Genomic DNA, 25,516 nt, shown 5'->3' on the forward strand with positions numbered 1-25,516 from the left:
ACCTACAAATAACCAGGCTTTGTACAGGAGGATCCATCTCTCAGCTACTTCACAATTCAGAGGAGACAGCCTGATCAAGCCACCTGCAGCACAAACACTCAGTCAACTCTCAGCGCTGTTCCACACAGCGTCATTAGCTCTTACACATCAGGTAATTATAAAGAATTAATAAAAGGTCACCCATAAAAGGACAGGTGCATGGGGGGATTCCATCCTGGCCACTGGCAAAGGTGTTGCATTTTCATTAGTGTTGCCAGGTCTTGCTTATAATTGTCAGCTGGAGATCCCATAGGATGCTGTCATTTCCTGGACAGGTTTTCCTACAGAGTGGTTAAGCATGAAGGCTCCAGAACTAAGTATGCCTTGAGCCAAGCCTGGCTGTCCTAATTTTTATTTTATAATCTTGGGACAGTCACTTTGACTTCTCTATGCCCAGCTTCCTAACACTGAAGAATTAGGAAGTATACAGCATTTATTAAGCATTTGGTATATATAAGTATCATTATTTCCCTTAACCTATAGAACAAGATATGATATATTGACATTGTCAATTTGCACACATTCTCTTTCCATTATCTTTTTTTTCCATTGCCTTTTAATAATTTTCACATCTGTATCTTCTACACTGTAATTCAAAAGTTTTATAACTGACATTTTTCTAAGATTGAAGTATTTGGTACAAGGGAAATATTAAACTGCTCTTTCATTTTCACTTCCTATTGGACTATTTTGGCCATAAATGACATCCAACTATCTATAGGTAGAATTGCAGCACAGTAAATTGATTTCTCCTGCAACTTGCTCTATGGGATGGTACGGTAGAAAACACTAAAAGGAAAAATGGAAAAAATGAATTTTCTGGAATAAACAATTGCTGACTGAACAGCACATCAAAGGTTGCATGTATTGAAATATAAACTCTGGGAGGACAGTGTTTAGTATATAATGAGGAGTACAGTATGGCAACGGGGATCGGGGTGTGAAAGTGTGTGGGTGGGTTGTGTGTGAATTTGTAAAACAGCAAATTGGACTTCTTCTGCAATGATGTCTTCAATTGCTGACTGTCTTAAGAAAATATTCAACCCTTCAAATCACAAGTCCTGATTTTCTATGTGTTTCCAGACAAAAAATGGAAAACCTGACCCAGAAGAAAGAACTCTTATTGTGCTAAGTGAATGCCTGTTACAGGCCTGGGAACCCAGACAACACACCACTTCTGGTGCCCTTTGCCACATGGCTGTCAGATGATGGTCAGGAAGGAAATTCATGCAGTGGTGGTCCTTTAGACAGTTCCCACTCTGCAGGTTCAGGGATATCAGGGATAGATTTTAGGGTCAGGCATGGCAGAGAGATGGGGTAGGGTCAGAAGCTGCCTACTTTGGTCAGTCATTCAACCAAAGCAAGAATGGGAGAGGCAGATGACAACCAGTTCTGTGAGGACACAATGGCAACACCTGAAGGCCCAGGATACAACAGTGATGATCTTTTCCATTCCTGACTGAGAAGACAGAAAATGACAGGGCTTAACTAGTTTGCAAACAGGATTAAATTAATATTCGTAGCATTCAGAGCTGGACTGTGTTATGTCCATTTCCTGATGAAGACTTTAGAAGATACAAGGGTTACTGACTTGCACAGAGTCATAAACCAGTGAAAGGTAGAGCCAGGATACTGTCATTCTTTCAATATATTACCATTGACTGACCAATGTGGGTGCTGGTCTAGACACCAGGAAAAAGCAAGTTGGGGACACATGATGAGGATGGTCACCCCAAGGGTCTGCATGGTGAAGTGTTTATGAACTTTCTGGACACCAGGTGGTTGGTGTACGGCTCTTACCATACAGTCTAAGAGGGCTAAGTCTGTGAGGCCCACTTCTCTTTGTTGAAGACCAGCTAGAAACAAAGAGAGGGCAACAGCTGGGAAAAGGATAGCCAAGTATAAAATTCTAATGCCTCAAAGAACCAAAGAGAACAGTCAGGTCCTGGATGCTGACCACTAGCGAAGGAGATTGTAAGTGGCAGAGGATAAACTACGTTATAGAAATGTTGATATTATGAGGGGATGATGAGAGGAGAGGATCCTGACATGTTTCTTTCTATCAAAAGCTCTTTACTTGGAGCAAGCATGGCTGTGAGCCAACATTGCTACAAGGATGACTTTATCACCACCTTGCCTCTTTTGAGGGGACACCACTCTGCAACCACAGATTTGCATACTGAGCTGTACAAGGTGATACACTCTGGGAGTCCCAGCTTATCTGAAACTACGCTTGCAGTGAGGGAACAAACAGAGCTTAGAACTCAGAGAAGAAACTACTGGTTGTACAGGAACAAGGAGGAGTGACAAGGCTTTCCCATACAGGGAATTTCAGTGTCTGACAGTTAGGGTTAGTAGATTGCAGGTGGAGAGGTGGACCACAGACATTTGAATTTGAGGAGTTACCAGAGATAAGGTTAAGGACAAGATACTGCAGTCAAAGGAGCAGCTGAGTCTCCTTCATCTCAGCTCTTTTCCTTGTTTCCTCAATTGACACTTCCCTGTTGAGGTCAAGTCCAGAACATCTCCATGCAGTGGTCATTAAACTCACCATAGCACACAAAATGAAATCCCAGTCAACAAAAGTCCCATCTACAGGCAACCTCACCACTCTGACCATGGGCCTGTGCAAAAGCCCAAGAAGGGTGGAAACTGAGCATCTCAGCCCTTTTCCTCCTTTCTCCTCGGCTCACATCCACCCTGCACATGTGGGTCAGCCCAAGGCCTGCAGTACACTTCAACCCATGAAGGTTCATGTTTGGCCCTTTTAGAATTTTAGTTTTACTATTGTTGGAAAGAAACAATATCAGACATGAATATAAACCCCTACATGTATTCAAAATAAGAGTTTCAGTCATTAATTGGGAAAGAGAGGGAATAGCAGTTGTAGGATGATCATTGGAGAATCCCAAAGTTTCCTGATGTCATTCTACCTGGCCTCTGGAAATGATCCATCCCCATTTAGTTGGACAAGACTTGTTCCTACACAGAAATACACAAAGGAAATTCACATTCTCCCTGCCTAGGTCATGTTGCATATAAACACTTTTTGATGGGTCTACTTTCACCCAATACCCTATTGTCTGTCCTCATTATCATTATGAAATAGCTGACAACAGTTAAATATAACTATTCTGTGTCTTAATGTTGCCATCTCCTATATTGAGGCAGGAATGCACAGAGCTGAATTCCCATGAGGCCACACTTCTTCATCTCTGTCCAAACCACCCATTCAGCAATTGGCCTGGGTGTACTGAGGATCACTGAAGTCCTGATGTGTGCCCCACTCATGCAGCACAACACAAGAGAGCTAAGGAGAGCGTCTGTCTCTAGGGTCAGAGAAAAGTAAGTAGTGGTCCAGAAATCTGAAAGGTAGAAGAACAACTTTCTATCAGTAAATGTTAAGAGATACAAATACTGCTGGGATGCCCACCAATGACCAACCACAAATGAGCCAGTGCATGTGAGGAGAGGGTGAGCAAAGGGATGACTGGGGACTTGTCAGCTACCAGGGAAAGCATAAAAGTTAGTCTTTTCCAAGGAGCCCTCTGAAGGAAGTCAGACTAAAGGTAGAGAGCAGAACTAGGCCAGTCACCTGTAGATTCATAGAGTCTGGGACCATCCTTCCTTCTTCCCAGTCCCACATTCCACCAAGTATCAATGACAAATGCATAGAGTATTGCCACACAGAGAGCATTTACCTACAAAGCAAACTATTTATATTTTACATACACTTATTTTATATTTAATGTACAAGGGGAAAATTTACACTTACACACCAACATTAAGGGGTTGGCATATGAAAAGTTTGGTCCCAGCACTTCCTGCTCTCTAAAAATAGCACTTATTTCTAGGAGATAAGACAGGATCATATCTTCTTTATTGAGGCTGAGAGGACTGAGGCCCTGAAATCAGACCCTAGGGATGGACCCTCAATGAAAGCTGTCTTAGAGACTTGGCAGCAGGATGAGTAATTTGATTGTGACCTCTTTCTTCAATATACAGAGGCTGGGATGATACCAATATCCCTGAATTCCAGAGGTGAGATGGCCTGATGCGGGGAAGGAACCCTTGAAAAAATCACAAGACAGTAAGGAATTTGTGGAGCCAAGAGGAAGACAAAGCTTTGGAGCTCCTCATCTTCCTCTCCATTGGAGCCATCTGCTGGTCAGGATATGCACTTGGAGTACAGGTTTCTTGGAGAACTTCCTCATTCCTGCTTCCCAATGTAGTGAACTGCTTCTTTGGTCTTGCATAGGAAAGTGATTTCCTTAGTTATGATATTGGGATACTCTTCGCTGCTTTGAGAGACAGCAAGGTCTTTAGCCAGGGCCAGGCTGCTGCGTGCTCTGCCATCCCAATGTGCAGCATCAATAAAAATATTATCCTTTAGATAGAGGCCATGGTCATTTCTGATCCGTGAACAAATGGTAGACCATGTTGTAGGAGTAACTGAATCCAATCTGGGTACATCATAACTTGGGGTTGCTTCCACACCTTCTCCATCTTTCAAGGACCAGAAACATTTCTCAACCAGCTGTGAGGGAGGAAAATAGACAACTACTAACTTAGTAGAAGTTTCTCAGATGAGGTGGCTGAGTGATGGGGGGATGATTGTACTTGGGCAGAAGGCTGGTAAATTTCAAATGCAGCTACTACAACTCATTATGCCTATCTTTCTGTGCATTATTCCAAAACTTTCATTCACCACCCCTCCTCCTCCACACCTCTCCATAGTCTGCTACCTACTCATTCTCCAACTGCACCCCAGACCTGCACTACTTTTCTCCAGAATACATGCCACCCAAGTCAACAGAGGGCTGGAAAATACCACTGGATTATATTGTGATATTGCCTCCAAATCTTGGTTTACACGGGTGGGAGTAAGTTCTTCCTCCTGTTTCAGCTGATCAGTTATGGACAACAAATATATATGTGGCCCTGGGGAAAGCAATTGTTCTAGGAATTGAGGGTGAATGACAGCTTCCACCTGGAAAAAGCAGTAAGAAGAAATGAGCATCCTGGATAAGGAGCAACCTATCAGTTTGGAGGGCAAGAGGACAAGCCTTGATACCACCTCACAATTTGCAATCTGTGTTTTTTTTAACCATCAGTTACACCAACTACACACCTACACAGTCACACATAAACTCACAAATCAAAATAAAAAACACACACATATATATGCACTCCACACAGCTCAGGAGATAAGGAATAGACTTAAGTCTATTCAGACTGGAGCAGAAGCACAGGTCATAGTTTGCTGACAGCACATAAACACTCTAATCTGCTAGACACCACATCTACAGACTGACCTCAACTTGTTAACAGTCTTCCTTCGCACACAGCTTGTCAGTGTATCTCAGGAGATCTGGGTCTGCATAGATTCCATCCTCTTCTTGCTGCTGCTTTTGATCTTCCTCTTCCAATTTTCCATCTGCCTCCACAGAGGCTGAGTGCAAAGACCCCACCTGCCCATCCATGATGCCAGTATACTCTTTCAGAGCTTCTGAAAAGTAGGTGGTACCTACTTGGGTGCATTTGTCTTCAGTATCTTCTGGTGTCTGTGAAACTGTGTCTTGAGGCTTGCCTTCTTTGGAATGGACACTAAAGGTAGGGATGAAAATCAGGAAGAGAAACTGTCCTGGATCTCCAGTTTCTATTTTCCAACCATATATATTGTTTAGAGCAATATTTTAGGGACAAGAAATGCTTCCATGTGGGTCAGGAAAAACTGAAGCCACAATAACTCTTATAGGAGAAGATTTATGATATGGAGGAACTTATAGTCCCTGTGTTAGTTAGATTCAGTTGTCAACTTGGCCAGGTGAGCATACCTAATCTTGTTGCTGCGGACATAAGTCAATGGTACGTGAACCTCATCTGTTGCCAATTACATCTGCAGTCAGCTAGGAGGCGTGTCTGCTGCAATGAGTGACGTTTGACTTAATTGGCTGGTGCTTAAATGAGAGAGCGCAACGTAGCACAGCCTAGCAGCTCAGCATTCCTCATCTCAGCACTCGCAGCTCGGCCCAGGCCTTTGGAGATGCAGAAAGAAGTCACCCCGGGGAAAGTTGTTGGAGCCCAGGGGCCTGGAGAGAAGACCAGCAGAGACCATCCTGTGCCTTCCACGTAAGAAAGAACTGCAGTGGAAAGTTAGCTGCCTTTCCTCTGAAGAACCAACAAAATAAATCTCTTTTTATTAAAAGCCAATCCGTCTCTGGTGTGTTGCATTCCAGCAGCTAGCAAACTAGAACAGTCCCCTAGCAAGGGAAGGGGGAAACTCTGATATTTGAAGTTATTCCTTCACCCATCCCCTCCTTTTTAGGCCTGTTATATAAATGCATCCCTATTTGACAGTCCATGTGAGAGGGTAGTTATGATAATTGATGAAGTTGATCTAGTTTATGACAAATGGCAGCTGAGAACCCAAGGTTTTATTGGGCTTTTCTGTTTGAAACACAAAAGCCCTCTCTTCAAAGGAAAATACCAGATGTGAGTCTTAATGCCCTCCCTCTGCCCCCATTGGCCATTGTCTTCTGTTAGAGTGTGTTGAGCCAAACCTAGATCCTGGCTTTCCACAGTTCCTGGAGGGACTGGGGATGAAGCTTTGGAGAGCCTGGAGGTGGGGGACCTGAGGACCATTCATCTTCTGAAACAGCTCAATCTGGATCTCTTCCTCAATCTCAAACTCCATGAACATAGCATGGGAGAAAGGTACAGGCAGAGCTGTGAGAAAACGAGGTCCCCTGAGATGTCCAGGACAAGCTATCAGCATCAACAATAGGGGAAACAGTATCTACTGTGCGTTGTCAAGGACCTGGACAAGTGGTGTTCAAGAGGGGCATCAAGCCAGTGGAACAACCACAGTTCTTGGGAACATCATGAGGTCACCACGTGATCCTTTCACTACAAAACAATCCATCATCAATTAAGAAGGATGTGAAGAAAACGAATCATCTGCTGCATTGCAGATTCTCAAGGTTGGTTCTATTACTCTGAATTCTCTCACTCTACCCTCCCTCACCTAAGAACCAGTGGGCTTAAACAAAATTGGTATAGGTGCATTAAATCAGGCATGTTTGACATATGGTGGACCTCATCTCTAAGGCATGACTGTCCCAGCCAAGAGATACAGAGAAAAGCTGACAGGCAGAAGCCAGGATATGGAACACTCTTCATTGCACACAAACCAGGGATTCAGCACTTAGATCTAAGAACTAGGACTGAGAGCCTTGGAACAGTAAACCTAGCAAGGAAAGGGATGAATAAGTTCTTTTTGATCTTCTTTTCATTTTAAAAAATATTTCATTGAGAAATTTTCACACGCATGCAGTCCATACTTAGTATAAAATAAGTGGCTCAAAATATCATCGCATAGTTGTGTATTCATCACCATTATTAGTTTTAGACACTTGCATCCTTCCAGAAAAAGAAATAAAAAGAAAAAACTCATATATTCCATACCCCTTACCCCTTCCTCACAATGACCACTAGTATTTCAATTTACCCAATTTCTTTTTACCAGTTAACCTCCTATTGTTTATTTTTTCCATGTGCTTATTTTTTTACTCATCTGCCCATACCCTGGATTAAAGGAGCATTAGCCACAGGGTTTTCACAATCACACAGTCACACTGTAAAAGCTATATACTGATACAGTCATCTTCAAAAGTCAAGGCTACTGGAACACAGCTCAACAGTTTCAAATACTTCCCTCCAGCCACTTCAATACACCATAAACTAAAAAGGGATATTTATATAATGCATAAGAATAACCTCCAGGATAACTGCTCAACTCTGTTTGAAATCTTTCAGCAATTTTATTTTGTTTCATTTCTCTCTTTCCCATTTTGGTCAAGAAATCTTTCTCTAGCCCATAATTCCAGGTCCTGGCTCATCCTGGGAGTCCTCTGTCACATTGCCAGGGAGATTTACATCCCTGGGAGTCATGTCCCATGTAGATGGAAGGGAAATGAGTTCACCTGATGAGTTGCCTTAAAAAGAGAGGCCACATCTGAGCAAAAAAAGATGTTCTCTAGGAGTGATTTAGGAATAATTATAAGAAGGTTTCACTTCTTCTTTGCAGGAATAAGTTTCATAGGGGTGAATTCCAAAATCGTGGGCTCAGCCTATTGAAATGACTGTCCCCACTCCTTGCAAGAATATTAGGAATTCCCCAAATGGGGAAGTTTAATATTTCCTCCTTTCTCCCCACTCTACCAAGAGATATTTGCAAATACTTTTTATTCTCTGCCCAAATTACTCTAACTGGGCATCACCCTAACCTGCACAAACCAACAAGATCTCATGCCCTATTCAAGATTCCATGTAATTATAGTGTTCAAATATACTGACCATTCAAGTTAAAGTAAATAATGCACTACCCAGAATATAAACTTTGCACCAAATAAATATCTCTCCCTTTGGTCTCACACAGAAGTTGAAGTTTTAAAATATGGACCACATCATCCTTTACCCTGTATTCTGATTTACCTTAGTCCCAACCAGATCAGTTTCATTCATACCTCTAGTTGAAGTCTGATAATTTTTTCAAGTTTGTTAACAGTTCCTGTATGGGCTAATACTAACTTTCATAGCTTCAGTGCTCTAACTCAGAGTCCCAGGTGTCACATAAAAACCTGGAGTTTCAGGGAATAACCAGGTTATAAAGAAATAGCTCAGTATCTCAGAGTTTAGAAATAAGAGTTCAACTCTGGAATAGATGTGATTGCTGTAAGAGCTTACAATCTAGGACCATTTACAATAGACCCCAGCCTGATACACCATGTTCTCGACTTCAATTCTCCAAGTCTCTATATTATAGTTAGTCCATATGAGTGAGGCATGATAAGATCTGTCTTTATATTTCTGCCATTTCATTCAACATACTTCTCTTGAGGTTCATTCACCTAATTGCATGCCTCACAACTTCACTCCTTCTTGCAGCAGCTCAGAAGTCCAATGTATACACCGCAGTTCTCCTTTCCATCCCTCTGTCATTGTGCCCTTAGGCCACCTCCATCTATTGAGAACACTGACACCATAAATAACAGCGTGTAAATGTCTATTCTTGTCCCTGCTCTCAGTTCCTCCAGATATATACCTAGCAACAGGGTTGCAGGATTATATGGCAACCCCACCCCTAGCTTCCTCTGGAACCATCACACTGCCTTCTGGAAGGGCTGCACCCCTCAGCTTCCCTACCAATAGTGAATAGGTACATCTCTTTCTGTACATTTTCTCTAGCACTGTTTCTCTCTGTTCACTTTTAAACAGTGATCTGTGCATCATACAATCCAACCTAAGTAAAAAGCCATGCCTTTGCCACCATAATCTATATGAAGACATTCTCTTTTCTTATGCACATAATCCAAACCCCTCCCCAATATTCCCCACTTGCTGACATTTAGTTTTGGCCTACTGCCTTACATTCAGTGGAAGCATATGACAATGTTACTGTTCACCAGAGATGCTAGCTTGCATTGATTGTACTTTTTCCTGTATACTATTCATTTTCAACACCTTGCAATGCTGATATTCCCAAGTGAAAAAAATTTTTTTCATATTTGTACATTTTAATCACCATCGTTCTCCACTCCAGGCATTCCTAAGCTATATCGTCTCAGTCTTTTTGGTCTATTTTTCCTTCTGGTGTCATACGTCCCCAGCCCTTCTCCTTCAACTATACTCACATCCAGCTTCACTCAGTGTGCTTATAATATTGTGCTACCATCAGATAATATTATGCTATCCATTTCTGAATGTTTTCATCAATTTGTGGTACCGCTTCAGCACCAGATGCCCAATCTCTACCCTCTTTCTGTCTCCTGATAACTGTTCTTAACTTCTAATCTCAAAGTTCACTCACTAATATTAGTTCATATTAGGGAGATCATGCAGTATTTGTCCTTTTGTTTCTGGCTAATTTCACTCAGCATAATGTCCTCAAGGTCTATCTACATTGTTACATTTTTCATGACTTTATTCTATCTTACAGCTGTGTAATATTCAATTGTATGAATATAACACAGCTTGTTTAGCCACACATCTGTTGATGAACATTTGGGCTGTTTCATCTCTTGGCAATCATATATAATGCTGCTATAATCATCAGTGTGCAAATGTCTATTTCTGCCCTTGCTGTAAGTTCCTCTGAATATGTACCTAGCAATGGATTGTTGGATCATATGGCAATTCTGCACTTAGATTCTTGAGGAACCACCAAACTGCCTTCCAGAGCACATATACCATTTTACATTCCACCAACAGTGGTAAGTGTGCCTCTTTTTCCACATCCTCTCCAGCACTTGTCATTTTCTGCTTTTTGATAATGGCCATTATAGTCAGTGTAAGATGATATCTCATTGTGGCTTTTATTTGCATTTTCCTAATAGCCAGTGAAGTTGAGCATTTTTTCATATACCTTTTAGCCATTTTTAGTTCTTCTTCAGAGAAGTATCTGTTCATGTCTTTTGCCCATTTATTAATTGGGTTGTTTGTCTTTTTGTTCTTGAGTTGTAGAAACTCTTTATATAGTCTGGATTTTGAACCCTTATCTGATATGTGGTTTCCAAATATTGTCACCCATTGCATACTGCCTCTTTCCTTTCTGACAAAGTTATTTCATGCACAGAAATGTTTAATTTTGAGGATGTTCCATTTATCTATCTCTTTATTCATTGCTCATGCTTTGGATGTAGTGTCTAGGAAGCCACCTCCTATCACAGAGTTATAAGATATTTCCCTACATTTTCTTCTAAAAGTTTTACAGTCTTAATTTTAATGTTTAGATATTTGATCCATTTTGAGTTAAATTTTGTATAGGGTATGAGATATGGATCCCCTTTCATTCTTTTGCATATGGATATCCAGTTCTCTAAATACCATATATTAAAGAGGCTGCTTTGTCCCAGGAGGGCTAGCTTGATTCCCTTATCAAAGTTCAATTGTCCATATATGAGAGGATCTATTTTTGAATTCTCAATTTGATTCCATTGGTCAGTATATCTATCTTTATGCCAGTATCACACTGTTTTAAGCAATGTAGCTTTGTAATAGGCTTTAACATCAAGTAATGTGAGACCTACCACATTATTTTCCTTTCTCAAGATATTTTTAGCTTTTCCAGGCACCTTGCCCATCCAAATAAATTTGGTTATTGGCTTTTCTATTTCTGCAAAGTAAGTCATTGTGATTTTAATTGGTATTACATTGAATCTATACATCAATTTGGATAGAACTGACATCTTAAGAATATTAGTCTTCCAATCCATGAACACAGTATGCCTTCTATGTATTTATGTCTTGCATTGCTTCTTTTAGCAATTTCTTGTAGTTTTCAGTGTATAGGTCTTTTGTGTCCTTAGTTAAATTAATTTCTAAATATTTTATTTCTGCTGCCTGCTATTGTAAATGGAATTTTTTATTGATTTCCTCTTCAGATTGCTCACTATTAGTGTATAGAAAGTACTACTGATTTAGGGTATTGCTCTTGTACCCTGTCACTTTGCTGTACTCATTTATTAGCTCTAGAAGCTTTGCTGTAGATTTCTGGATTTTTAACATATAGAATCATGTCATCTGCAAACAGTGAGAGTTTTACTTCTTCCTTTCCAATTTGGATGCCTTTTATTTCCTTTCTTGTCTAATTGCTCTTGCTAGAACTTCCAGCATAGTGTTGAATAACAGTGGTGACATTGGGCATCCAATGTCTTGTTCCTGATCTTAGAGGGAAATTTTTCAGCCTTTCCCCACTGAGGATGATGTTAGCTGTGGGTCTTTAATATACTTTTTTTTATCATGCTGAGGAAGTTCCCTTCTATTTCTATCATTTGAAGTATTTGCATCAAGAAAGGATGTTGAATTTTATCAAATGCTTTTTCTTCATCAGTCACTATGATCATGTGTTTTTTCTGCCTTGACAGATTGAAATGGTGTACTACATCAATTGATTTTCTGTGTTGAAGCAAGCTTGCATACCTGGAATAAATCCCACTTGCTCGTGGTGTATAATTCATTTAATGTGCTGCTGGTTTCTATTTGCACGTATTTTGTTGAGGATTTTTGCATTCATATTCATTAAAGAAATTAGTCTATAATTTTCCTTTCTTTTAGTATCTTTGTCTGGTTTTGCTATTAGGGTGATGTTGACTTCATAGAATGAGGTAGGTAGGTTTCCATCCTCTTCAGTTTTTCTGAAGAGTTTGAGCAAGATTGGTACTAATTCTTTCTTGAATACATGGTAGAATTCATAGGGAATCCATCTGGTCTTGGACTTCCCTTTTTTGGGAAAAATCAGTCTTTATGACTGATTCAATCTTTTGTGATTGGTTTGTTAAGGCTGTCTGTTTCTCTCGAGTCAATGTTGTTTGTTCATGCCTTTCTATAAAGTTGTCCATTTCATCTATGTGGTCTAGTTTATTAGTATATGGTTGCTCATGGTATCCTCTCATTACCACCTTCATTTCTCTTGGGTCAGTGGTTATATCTACTCTTCCATTTCTGATTTTATTTATTTGCATCTTCTCTCTTTTTTGCCAGCCGAGTTAAGGGTCCATCAATTTTACTTATTTTCTTAAAGAACCAACTTCTGGTTTTGTGATTTTCCCTATTGTTGTCATATTCTCATTTCATTTATTTCTTCTCTAATCTTCATTATTTCCTTGCTTCTGTTTCCTTTTGGGTCTGTTTCCAGTTCTTTCTCTAATTCTTCCAAGTGAACAGTTAGTTCCTCAATTTATGATCTTTCTTATTTTTTAATATAGGCACTTAAGGCACTTAAATTTCCCTCTCAGCACCACCATTGCTGCATCCCATAAATTTTGACATGTTGTGTTTGCATTTTCATTTGCCTCTGGATATTTAGTGATTTCTCTTGTAATTTATTCCTGACCCACTGGTTGTTTAAGACCATGTTATTTAGCCTCCATATATTTGTGAAATTTCTGGCCCTCTGTTTGTTATTGACTTCCACCTTCATTCCATTATGATCCAGAAGGTATTCTATACAATTTCAATCTTTTTTTAATTTATTCAGACATGCTTTGTGATCAAGCATATGGTCCATCATTGAGAATGAACCATGAGCACTTGAGAAAAACTGTGTATCCTGCTGTTGTGGGGTGTAATGTTCTGCAAATATCTGTTAAGTCTAGCTTGGTTATCATGTTATTCAAAAACCTCTCTTTCCTTATTGATCCTCTGTCTAGATACTATATCCATTGATGAGAGTGGGGAACTGAAGAGGTGTCTACTTCTCCATTCAGTGTTGCAGATGTTTGCCTCATGTATTTTGGAGCACTCTGGCTTGGTGCATAAATATTTATGATTGTTAGGTCTTCTTGTCAAATTGTTCCTATTATTAATATGTAGTATCCTTCTTTGTCTCTTTTGTTTTACATTTGGAGTCTAATTTGTCAGACATTAGTATAGTTACCCTTGCTCTCTTCTGGTTCTTTGAATGAAATATCTTTTACCAGTCTTCCATATTCAACCTTTTTTTTTTTGTATGCTGTACAGCAGAATCACATTTCATTATTTTCCTTTGCAGCACCATTTGTTGAATTTTTATTTTGCTTGTTTGTTTTTTGGGGAGGTGCATGGACTGGGAATCAAACCTGGGTCTCCTGCATGGCAGGCGAGAATTCTACCACTGAACTACCCTTGCACCCCCTTCAACCTATTTTTTTTCCTTGCATTTAAAAAGAGTCTCTTGTAGACATCATAAAGATGGGTCTGGTTTTTCATCTGTTCTGCCAGTCTATGTCTTTTAATTGGGAAGTTTAATCCATTAACATTTAATGTTATTACTTTATAGGGAGTACTTTCTTCTACCATTTTGTCTTTTGTATTGTATATGCCATATCTAATTTTTTTCTCTTTTTATCTTTACTGAAAATTTCATTTCTACACTCTTCCCCAGGCCTTTCTCTCCTATCCTTTCATATTAGCCTGCACTGATCCCTTTAATATTTCTTTTAGAGCCAGTCTCTTAGTCACAATTCTCTCAGTGATTGTCTGAAAGTATTTTAATCTCTCCCTCAACTTTTTTTTTTGGGGGGGTGCATGGTCCAGGAATCAAACCTGGGTCTCCCACATGGAAGCCAAGCATTCTACCATTTCCCTCATTTTTGAAGGACAATTTTGCTGTATATAGATTTTTCCCTTGTATGTAATGGATTGCTGTCATGGTTAGGGACAGGTGTCAACTTGGCCAAGTTGTGGTACCTGTTCATCTGATTGGGCAAGCGCTGGCCTGCCTGTTGCAATGAGGATATTTCATAGGATTAGGTCATGATCACGTCAGCTACATCCACAGCTGATTCCATTTGTAATCAGTCAAAGGGGAGTGTCTTCTGCAATTAGTGATGCTAAATCCAATCATGGGAAGCCTTTTAAGGAGGACTCAGAGGAGACAGGTTTCATTCCTGCTTGGCTGGTGAGCCTCTCCTGTGGAGTTCATCCAGGCCATCCATTGGAGTCATCGGCTTCGCAGCCTGCCCTGTGGATTTTGGACTCTGCATTCCTACGGTCACGTGAGACACTTTCATAAATTTTATATTTGCAAGTGTTCCCTGTTGATTCTGTTTCTCTAGAGAACCCTAACTAATACAATTGCTTTTCTTTTGCTGCTTTCAAAATTCTGTCTTTGACATTTGACAATCTTATTAGTAAGCATCTTGGAGTAGGTCTATTTGGATCTCTTCTCTTTGGGGTATGCTGCAGATCCTGGATCTATAATTTTGCCTTCATTAGAGACTAGAAATTTTCACTGATTATTTCCTTCATTAATCTTTCTGCTCCTCTCCCCTTCTCTTCTCCTTCTGGAACACCCATAACATGTATATTGTGTATCTCATGTTGTCTTTCAATTCCCTGAGACCCTGCTCATATCTTTCCATTCTTTTCCCTATATTTTCTTTTGTTTGTTGGATTTCATATGTTCTGTCCTCTAGTTCACTAATCCTTTCTTCTGCCTTTTCAAATCTATTGTTGTAAGTCTCCATTGTTTTTCTTTTTTTTTTTTATCTCCTCTTGTGCCTTGCATTGTCATAAGGTCTGTGATTTGTTTTTTTAAACTTTTGAGTTCTTCTTTATGTTTGCCCAATAACTTCTTTATATCCTCCCTCAACTCATTGATTTGATTTTTGATGAGATTTTGCACGTCTGTTTAAACATCCTGAATTAGTTTTTCAACTCCTGCATCTCTTTTGAAATGTTGGTTTGCTCCTTTTGGCCATATCTTCAATTTTCCTAGTACACATTACTTTTTGCTGGTATCTAGACATTTGATTTCCTTACTTTGTTTATTTGGGAGGTTGCTTTCTCTTTTACCTAGGGTTTTTTGTTGTTGTTGTTGGATGGCTTTGTTCTCTATCTGTTCTTTAGCATTCAGTTCAACTTATTCTAAGCCTCTAGAAGTTTGTTTAGCTGATCAGAATTTTTCAGTTCTTGTTTTACTATTTCTTGCTGTGCCTATATTGAGCTTTTCCTTTTTTTGAGGATGGTATCCCCAAATATTATCAATGACAGTTAGATTTTCCCAGACCAGACAAACCCATGTCTTAGGAGGACAGAGTAGCCAGCATCAGTTTTTCCTCAGGGTGAGACCCACCAGGTTGTCAGACTTTCTTATGAAGCCTCTGGACTCTGTGCTTTTCCTATCCTGCGCAGCATGTTGTGCTTATTAGCCACAGTTCCCCACCAGCATAAAGTGAGTGATGTCTTTAATGACAGCAGCCTCTCCCTGCCAGTGGTTTGGTTGAGACAGAGGTTGAGGTAGTAGCTGGGCTTTGCTTAGTTCTGTTTTACAGTCCCTAGAGCCTGAATTCCCTGAAGGATGGCCTCTACTCAAGTTGGGCTGCACCCCAATTTTCTTGGAGAAGATATACCCTTTAGGGAATTAACCCCTTTCACCTGACTAGTTACTTTGTCTCTCAGACATGCCTTTGTTTTCCTTTTGCCTGGGGCACAGCTGGAGCCTGAGAGTGCTTGAAACTCTCAGAGGAGGGCCCCCCTCACCCCAGTCCCTGGGTTTGTAAATCAAGAGCTTGAATTGGTACATAGCTCTATGTGTTCCCAGGCTCTGTGTGCCCCTTATCTTGGGGTCCAGCCCTTTTCCAGTATTTTGTACTGTCCAACTCAAAAAACCTCTGGATTGTTTTTTTTTTCCTGCCAGCCCCACCCCCTCACTGCAGTGGGGGGAAATCCTGGTTCCTTTAGCGTTTACTCCAGGTTTTCTGTGCTCAGGCCTGCTTTCATTAGTCAGAATTTGTTAATTAATTACTTAACTGCAGATTGGTTTATCTAAGTGCTTGCTACTAGTGAAATCTATTTCCTTTCTCCTCCGGGAACCAGCCTGCCAGGCCTGTGGGGGAGGGGTGCTGGCCTCCGTGGCTTGGGAGACTTACAGTTCTGTGTGGGATCTCATCCATTCCACCTGCTCCAGACTGGTGTGTGCTGTGTGTCTGGTCACTGATGTCCTCCCAGCAGTTGTTCCATACAGCTCTTGGTTACTTACTAGTTGCCCTAGAGGAGAAATAAATTCCAAAACCTCACTCACTATGCTGCCATCTTGCCCCCCAAATTAGTTCTTAGGAAGAATGTAGACAGAAATATTGAAGAAGGGGTTCAATTTCCAATAAGTTGGTTTTTATGTGTTTCTCATTGCTTTGTGTTTTAGCAAAGGATTAACTTATTGGCCTGGCTGTAAGGGCTGAAAGTCCCATCCACAGGATGTCTCAGACTATCTTTGCCTGACCAACCTCATCCATCCCCACCTCATATGGGATGACAGGGAACAATTTCTGGGCACTATTTCATGAGGAGAAGTGTGCCCAAAATTCTATGCCAATAACATCCAGCTACCCTGCCACAAATACAAGCAAGAATCTGCCTATTATAGCATGTCACCATCTGCACAATCTGTACAACTTATAGTTCAATCCTCTTGGAATCTATAGGAGTAACTCCCAATAGGACCTTTACTATAAGGGTATCTGCAGACCCAGTATCAGAGAAGGGCTGAGCATCTTAGGAAATGGAGATGAGGACAGTCCCAGCACTTAAGATGAAGGAGAAAGGTACTGCCGGGAGAGTGTGCCTCCAATGACCTGGGAATCTTTGCCTTGTTGACACCCCCTGCTCCAAATATCCCCTTTAATGACCACCAACACTGCCTGACAACAGCCTGCCTCATTCTTCTCCATCACATCCCACAGCCCAGCACCTCAAAATAACCAGGACCCTGGGACTTAATTTGCTGCCATCTCATAGTAGATCACCTGGTCAGAATCACTTGTGTCCAGCCATTCCTGCACAGCCCTTTGCTTCCCCTCCTCCAGGGTCATGGTGGGCTTCCAACAGGCCACAGGTTGAAGCACTGGGCTAAAATCATCCCTTCAAAAACACTCTACATGCATCTCCTCTTTCCGCTGTCCAAACCCTACACACAATGCCTGCCCCCCATCATATGTATTCTCCCTCTCTCCCTTCATTTCTGAAAGGCCAAACTATAGAAAGGATTTTGTTCTAGTTTGCTAGCTACCAGAATGCTACCCATCAGAGACAGATTGGCATTTAATAAAAGGGGATTTCGTTAGTTCTTCAGAGGAAAGGCAGCTACTTACAACTGAGGTTCTTTCTTACATGGGAAGGCACAGGGTGATCTTTGCTGGCCTCCTCTCCAGGCCTCTGGATTCCAACAACTTTCCCCAGGGTGCTTCCTTTCTGCATCTCCAAAGGCCTGAGCTGAGCTGCGAGTGCTGAGATGAGGAATGCCGAGCTGCTTGGACTGTGCTACGCTGAGCTCTCTCATTTAAGCACCAGCCAATTAACTCAAACATCATTCATTGCAGTAGGCACGCCTCCTAGCCGACTGCAGATGTAATCAGGAACAGATGAGGTTCACATGCCATCGGCTCATGTCCACAGCAACAGAACTAGGTACCTTCACCTGGTCAAGTTGACACCTGAATCTAACTACCACAGATTTCTTTTAGAATCTCTGATTTCCCTTTGAGATTAATGCCACTGTGTATAGAATGACCCAGGAGAATACATTAAAAGCAGAATCCAGGCCTCATTTCCAGGGGTCTAAAGATAGAGAAATTTTAGCAACTTCCCAAGTGATCGTAGAGGTAGAAGAACTTAACTGTGTGAGACAGAGTATCAGACTGTAAGAGGATTGGGGTTTTTGTGAGTGTGCATATTTGGGGTCTTGGGAGGAGATTTGTGTTTATCTAGGGTGTGTGGAAGAAGCTGGGGTGCCTGGGGGCTCTGCTGGGTTGTGTGTGTGTGTTTGGGAAATGGAGGAATAGTTTGTGTGTGTTTATTACGGCTTGAGGTTTCTTTGTGTGTGTGCAGAATATGCTTTTGGAGGGGTCTGGGAGGTTTAGTGTATTTGGGAGTGTGTGGGAACGCCCAGGCTTCCTGGGGCTGTGGAGTCATGGGCTGTGAGTTTCTGAGGTTGTGGGGCTGTGTATTCACTCAGGGACTATAAATGTTTTGTGTTTTTAATCAATTTGTATGTGTGTGTGGACAGGAGCTGTAGTAGTTATTTGTGTGTGCTTTGGGGTGTAGCATATTTACTTAAGGTTTATTGTATATGTGTATTTCGATGAAGATCAAGTTTGGGTGCCTTTTGGAGGATTTAGGATTCTGTTTATTTGGATTCTGGCTGTGTGTGTGTGTGTGTGTGTGTGTGTGTGTGTGTGTGTGTATTTTCGGTGGTGTGACATGCAGGTGTGGGCCCAACGGTGGTGGGATGCACAGGGAAGCACCTGTGAGCATGTGGGGACATGCCGAGTGTGGCTGTGGGTGTTGGCCCTCCTGGAAGTCATGGTTTCAGGGTGCTAGGACTCTTCCAGTGGGGGTCAGATGTGTTGGTGTCCACGTGGTTGTGCATTTAGGGATTGTGGGTCCTGAGTCTGCCCACACTGTGGGGCTCGTGTGTCTGGACAGGGTGCATGGTATAGTCAGTGGGCTGGGGCAGACCAGGTGGGAAGGAGCACCCAGGGGCGCGAGGTCAGGGGGCAGCTGCGTTCTTGACCGTGGAGTGGCTCCCACTCATTCCCAGCCCTCCTCGGGGCCAGTGACCCCCCGAGCAGTCAGTGATGTCCTGCTAGTCCTTAGGCAACTGGGTCTGGACCCTTGGCTGTGTGGCAGACAGCCGCATCTGGGGCGCTTCAGTGGGCAGGGTGGGAGGGAAGGCAGGACAGAGGGCAGAGCCCAGCCGGGGCCTTGGGGGCTGTGCTCTGACCAGGCACGCCTGCCAGGGGTCAGCGTGCAGAGAAGGGACAGCTGGGGGAGAGAGCAGGGCGGGGGTAAACACCCCAAGCACAATTCCTGTGGGAGAGCCCCCACCCACCTTACTGCAGCTTTCTCCCTCGGTGGCTCCCACTGCAGGGAACAGACCGAGCCTCAGCTGTGGTCCCCAAGCACCCCATGCTGGCCTGGCTCCGCTGACCAGCCCTGTGCACTCGGGAGACCCCAGCATGAGCTCACCCCACCCGACCATCCCTGTTCTGCCCTCCCTGACCCTCCGTGAGCTCAGGGGTCGCCGCCTCCAGGGAGCCTTCCTGCCTGCTCCACAGTGGGGCAGGATCCAAGGTCACTGCTCTCACAGGGTCCTGGGCTGCCTCCCTGTCCCCCCCCGGGAGAACCCACCCCTTGCAGGATAAACTCCCACCCCTCCCGCCCTGTCCACGCTCAGGCTGGCCAGCTGGGCCACGGCACCTCCCTTCTGCCCTGCAGCTCTGCTCTCACCATCTGGGCGGCTCCTGCAGACTCTTCTGAGAGGCCTTCGCTAACTGTCCCTGCCCTGCCTCTCCTGGATCCTTGCATTTTCCTCGTGTTAATTACAATAAAATGGCCGCTGCGTTGGGCATGGCTGGGAGAAGACCTCTTTCTGAGAAGGTCTTTTCTGGAAGACAAAGCAACTGACCCGCAGGGACTGTCCGAGAAAATGTCCCCTACCCTCCAAAAGTGCAGATGACCAACACTGGCTGAGGTCCAGTGGGGAGAGAGAGTTCATCAGAATGGCTGGGGCCTTCCCAGCCCCCGGGACACCCCCCTGTGCAAGGTGGAAACAGCGCCGGCCAGTCCCCCCGCCCGCCCCCATGAGCCCCCTCCCTGCACTGCCCTATGGCTCCCTTCAGGCTGCAGAAGGGGTGCCTGATCCGTGGATTGTGCACGAAGCTGTGTGCTCCTGGAGTGCATGAAAAGCCTTGCCTTTATTGCGCCTGTGTTCTCTGTCTCTCTCAAGACTGGAAGGTGGGCCTGGCGTGGGCTGTGCCCGTGGCGGTGTCCCCTGTGGGCGCTAGCCCCGTGCCTCGAGGGGGACTTTCAGAAGCAGCCCTGACGTGTGGGGCCGCAGTGCACAGCCCTTCCCTCCATCACCCCTGACGGCCCAGAGCAGACCCCAGAGTGGATCCCATAGCAGACGCCAGAGCAAATCCCAGAGTGGACCCTACAGCGGATCCCACAGTGGACCCCAGGGCAGAGCCCACAGCGGACCCCAGAGCCAAGCGTCAGCTCACACCACTGTGAAACTCCAGATGAGCCCTGCAAAGTCTAAAGGCAAATGCTGTTAGGAGAAAATTAGACTATTTGCTCCATATCTCAAAACTGCAATGGAGTGGGCATGAAATGTAGTTTAAAATACATTTTCTGTAGACTTGTAGATTTCCGGTAGCCCTTAGAATGAAACATCTTTCCCGACATTCAGGTGAGTACATGCCTCAGCGGTCGACTGAGCCAGCTGGGGTCAGCTCCACCAAAGGGTAGACGTGAGCAACAGCTACACTGTTCACACCCTCACGTACCCAAAGCACAACAATCCTCCAAGTCTTTTAGGAGGTAGCTCATGGTGGTTTGACCTGCGTTTCCCTAGTGACTAACGATATCAAACAGCTTTTCATGGGTTTGTGGCCAATGCATATATCTTCTTTTCAGAAATGCCCATCCAAGCCCTTTGCCCATTTTTCATTTGGGTTGTTGATGAATTTGTGGTTGAGTTGTAAGAGGTCATTATATATTCTTGATGCATATCAGCTATTCAGTTATTTTGTTATTGTTATTCTTGATCCTTGTCACTTATATGATTTGCAGACATTTCTAGGATTCTGTAAGTTGTCTTTAGCTTTCATTTTAATTTTTTATTCAATAAGTTGAATTTTTTATTCAATAAGAGAGAATTTAAAAATCAAACAGAAAATACAAAAAGTTGCCATATTGCTCCCCACCTCAAACACTCAGTTTTCTCTATTAACATTTTGCATCAGTGCAGTAATTTTGTTACAACTGATGAAACTATATTATAATTATACTATTAACTATAGTCCATAGTTTACATTTGCTCTCACTATTTGTGTTGTATGAATTTTTTAATTTTCAGTCTGGTAACATATATACAGCATAAAATTTCCCATTTTAACCACTTTCAAATATACAATTTAGTTGTGTTGTTTCACATTGTTGTGCTACTATCATCACCATCCATTACTAAAACTTTTCCATCACCTCAAACAAGAAACTCTGTACCAATTAAAGTATCAACTCTTCATTCTCTGCCCCACCCTGTCCCCTAAGTAACTATATTCTAGATTATGACTCCAGGAATCTGTTTATTCTAATTATTTTGTATCGGTGAGATTATATAATACATCCTGTTATAGTTGTCTTACTTTACTCAACATGATGTCTTCAAGGTTCATCCATGTTTTCACATGCATCATGTGAATAATATTTTTATTCTTGTTTATGGCTGAATAATATTCCATTGTATGTATATCCAACATTTTATTTATCCTTTCATCTGTTGATAGACACCTGGGTTGCTTCCATCCTTTGGCAATTGTGAATAGTGCCACCATGAAATCAGTGTCCCTGCTTTCAGTTCTTTGGGGTATATACTTACAAGTGGGATTGCTGAGTCATGATAATTCTACACTTAACTTTCTGAGGAGCTGCCAAATGGTTTTCCACAGCAGCCACACCATTTCACATTCGCACCAATAATAAAGGAGTGTTTCTATTTCTCCACATCCTCTCCACTACTTGTTCTTTCCATTTTTTTCTGAATAGTTGCCCTCAAGCAGGTGTGAAATAGTAACTCATTATGAATTTGGTCTGCAGGATTTTCCTAATGACCGATGATGTTAGTAATCTTTTCATGTCCTTTCTGGCCATTTGCACATATTCTTTGGAAAATTCAAGATTTTTGCTCATTTTTTATTAGGGTTATTTGTCTTTTTGTTGTTCAGTTATAGGACTTTTGAAAAATATATTTTGGGTTTTAAACCCTTATCAGAACATAGTATCCAAATATTTTGTCCCATTCTATAAGCTGTCTTTTGACTTCGATGGTGAAGTCCTTTGATGCATAAAAGTTCTCAACTTTGAAAAAAAATCCCATTTATCTATTTTTTCTTATTATTCATAAGGGATGTTAGTCTGTAACTTTCTTTTCTTGTGGTATCTTTATCTGAGTTTGTATTAGGGTGATGCTGGCTTCACAGAATGAGTTAGGAAGTGTTCCTTCTTCTTCAAATTCTTGGAAGAGTTTCAGGAGGATGGGCGTTAATTCTTCTTGCTTTGTAAAAGTCACCAGTGAAAACATTCAGGGAAAATATGTTTCATTTGTAGGAAGGTTTTTGATTAATGTTCAATATCTTTACTAGTTATTGGTTTGTTGAGCTCATCTGTCTCTTGAGTCAGTGTAAGTAGCTTATGTGTTTCTAGAAAGTTGTTTATTTCACCTGTGTTCTCTAATTTGTTGGTGTAGAGTTGCTCATAGTATATTTTTATAGTCCTTTTTACTTTTGTAGGATTGGTAGTAATACTTCCCTTTCATTTCTGATGTTAGTTATTTGCATACTCTCCTTTTTTCTTTATCAACTAGCTAAATGTTTGTCAATTTTATTGACATTTTCAAAGGAACAACAATTGATTTTGTTGATTCTGTTATTTTTATTATCCTCTGTTTCATTTGTTGCTGCTTTAATCTTTCTTAGTTCTTTCCTTCTACTTGCTTTGGGGTTAGTTTGTTCTACTTTCACTTGTTACTCCAGGTCTTTTTAGGTCTCCATTAATTTCTTTCAGCAATTTTTAATTTTTGTTTATAATTTTTAATGTACACATCTTTCAAATATTTATCAGATCTATCCCTAATTATTTAATAATTTTATACCATTCTGAATGATTATCTAATAATAATCTTATGATTTCCTTGTTGTTTCTGCTTCTTTCTGAGGATACAAGTTACAGTTCAAAGCTCTCTAATTTCAGCCTATAGGATTCCATTAGCATTTCCTGTAGGACAAATTTGCTAGTGACAAATTCTCTCCATTTTTCTATCTGAGAACATCTTTTATTTCCCCTTCATTTTTTAAATCTTTATAATGTTTTTATTAATATATATACATATACAAAGCAAAGATAGAAAAAAGAAGTAATTTTCAAAGTACACTTCAACAGTAGTTACAGAAGAGATTTCAGAGACTGTATTGAACTACCAGTCCACTATTTCAGATTTTCCTTCTAGCTGCTTCAAAACACTGAGGGCTAGAAGGAATAGCAATATAGTGATTCAGCAGTCATACACATTTGTTAAATTCTGTTTTCTCTGTTATACCTCCTCCTTCTCCTCTGATCCTTCTCCCACTCTATAGGGATCTTGAGGCAATACCCAGTCTGACTTTTTCATGTTGAGAAGGGGTGTCCACACTAAAGGATAAGGGGATGTGATTAATTGATAATCTTGGAGAGGCTGGTCCCTCTGGGTTTTAGGATTTATCTGACTTAGGAACCCTCTAGGAATTATATGTTCTAGGAAAACAAACTTAGGGCATGAAATCTTTCTAGAGGCTCAGTTCAAGCCCTAGGTATTCTTAAGAGTCAACAGGAATGATGTTGGTTGGGGTTTAGCAAGCCATGGCAAGTAGCACCATCAAGCTGAAGATTGCATAAGAGCAGCCTCCAGATTAGCCTCTTGTCTCTATGTGACCTCTCATAGCTATTGATGCCTTATTTTATTACACATCTTTTCCTCAGTTTGATCTGGAAGGCATTGTCAACACCCCCTCCCACCCCGGTGCCAGGGCCAGACTCATCCCTGGGAGTCACTCCCCACATTGTCAAGGAGACTGTTACCCCTAGATGTCATGTCCCATGTAGGTGGGAAGGTAATGATTTTCCTTGCAGTGTTGGGCTTATAGAGAGAGGCCACATCTGAGCAACAAGAGGCTTCCTGGAAGCAGCTCTTAGGCCTCATTACAGAGAGTCTAAGCATCTGCACCACAGAAATACATTTCATCAGGGCAAGCCTCAAACTCAAGAGCTTGGCCTATTTTCTTGTGAGTTTCCAGTGGTTGAGAGGGTACTAGGGATTTCCCAGATGGGGAACTTTAATATTCCCATATTTTTTCCTTCAAACTTTCAAGGGACTCAACCAATAGTTTTTTTTTAATATTTTTATTGAGAAATCTTCACACACTTATCCATACAAGGTGTATAATCAGTGGTTCACAGTATCATCAAACAGTTGTTCATTCTTCCCCATAATCATTTTAGAACATTTCCATCACTCCAGAAAAAGAAGTAAAAAGAAAAAAACTCATACACCCCATACCCCTTAACCCAACCTCTCATTGACCACCTGCATTTCAGTCTATCCAAATCTGTCCATACCCTGGATAAAAGAAGCATCAGACACAAGGATTCCGCAATCACACAGTCACATTGTAAAATCTATATAGATATACAGTCTTCTTCAAGAATCAAGGCTACTGGAACACAGTTCAACAGTTTCAGGTACTTCCCTCTAGCTACTGCAATACACCATAAACTAAAAAGGGATACTTATAGAATGCATAATAACCTCCAGGATAACCTCTTGACTCTCTTTGAAATCTCCCAGCCACTAAAACTTTACTTTGTCACATTTCTCTCTTCCCTTTTCGGTCAAGAAGGCTTTCTCAATCCCATGATGCTGCGTCCTGCCTCATCCCGAGAGTCCTGTCCCATGCTGCCAGGGAGATTTACACCCCTTGGAGTCATGTTCCATTTAGTGGGAAGGGCAGTGAGTTCACCTGCTGAGTTGGCTTAGAGAGAGGCCACATCTGAGCAACAAAAGAGGTTCTCTGGGATGACTCTTAGGCATAATTGTAAGTAGGCTTAGCTTCTCCTTTGCAGGAACAAATTTCATAGGCGTGAGCCCCAAGATCAAGAGCTGGGCCTATTGATTTTGTTTTCTCCACTGCTTGCAAGATATCAAGAATTCCCCAGGTGGGGAGAATGAACTTTTCCTCTTTCTCCCCAGTCCCCCAAGGGACTTAGCAAATAATTTTTTATTCTTTGCCCAAGTTACTCTGGGATATAATGGGGCATCACACTAACCTACACAAACTATTCAAGATTCCATGTACTTATTCTACCAAAACATTTTAATTATCAACCCACCATAGTCTGAGATGTA

General features: G+C 41.8%; 1 long non-coding RNA gene across 2 annotated transcripts in view; it reads right to left on the reverse strand.

The window, feature by feature from the left end:
- Positions 1-25,516, reverse strand: part of LOC143665088 (uncharacterized) — a 61,697-nt gene that overhangs the window by 16,615 nt on the left and 19,566 nt on the right. The window contains exons 3-4 of one of the 2 annotated variants that reach the window (XR_013166772.1): positions 16,452-16,569; positions 1,852-4,576 (exon numbers count right to left, since the gene is read on the reverse strand). This is a non-coding gene — a long non-coding RNA (uncharacterized LOC143665088). Of the gene's footprint in view, positions 1-1,851; positions 4,577-16,451; positions 16,570-25,516 lie in introns of those variants that run through there. The other variant, XR_013166766.1, reaches the window with a different exon arrangement.

The sequence above is a fragment of the Tamandua tetradactyla genome, chromosome 2 (genome assembly GCF_023851605.1).
Source record: "Tamandua tetradactyla isolate mTamTet1 chromosome 2, mTamTet1.pri, whole genome shotgun sequence".
Taxonomy (NCBI): domain Eukaryota; kingdom Metazoa; phylum Chordata; class Mammalia; order Pilosa; family Myrmecophagidae; genus Tamandua; species Tamandua tetradactyla.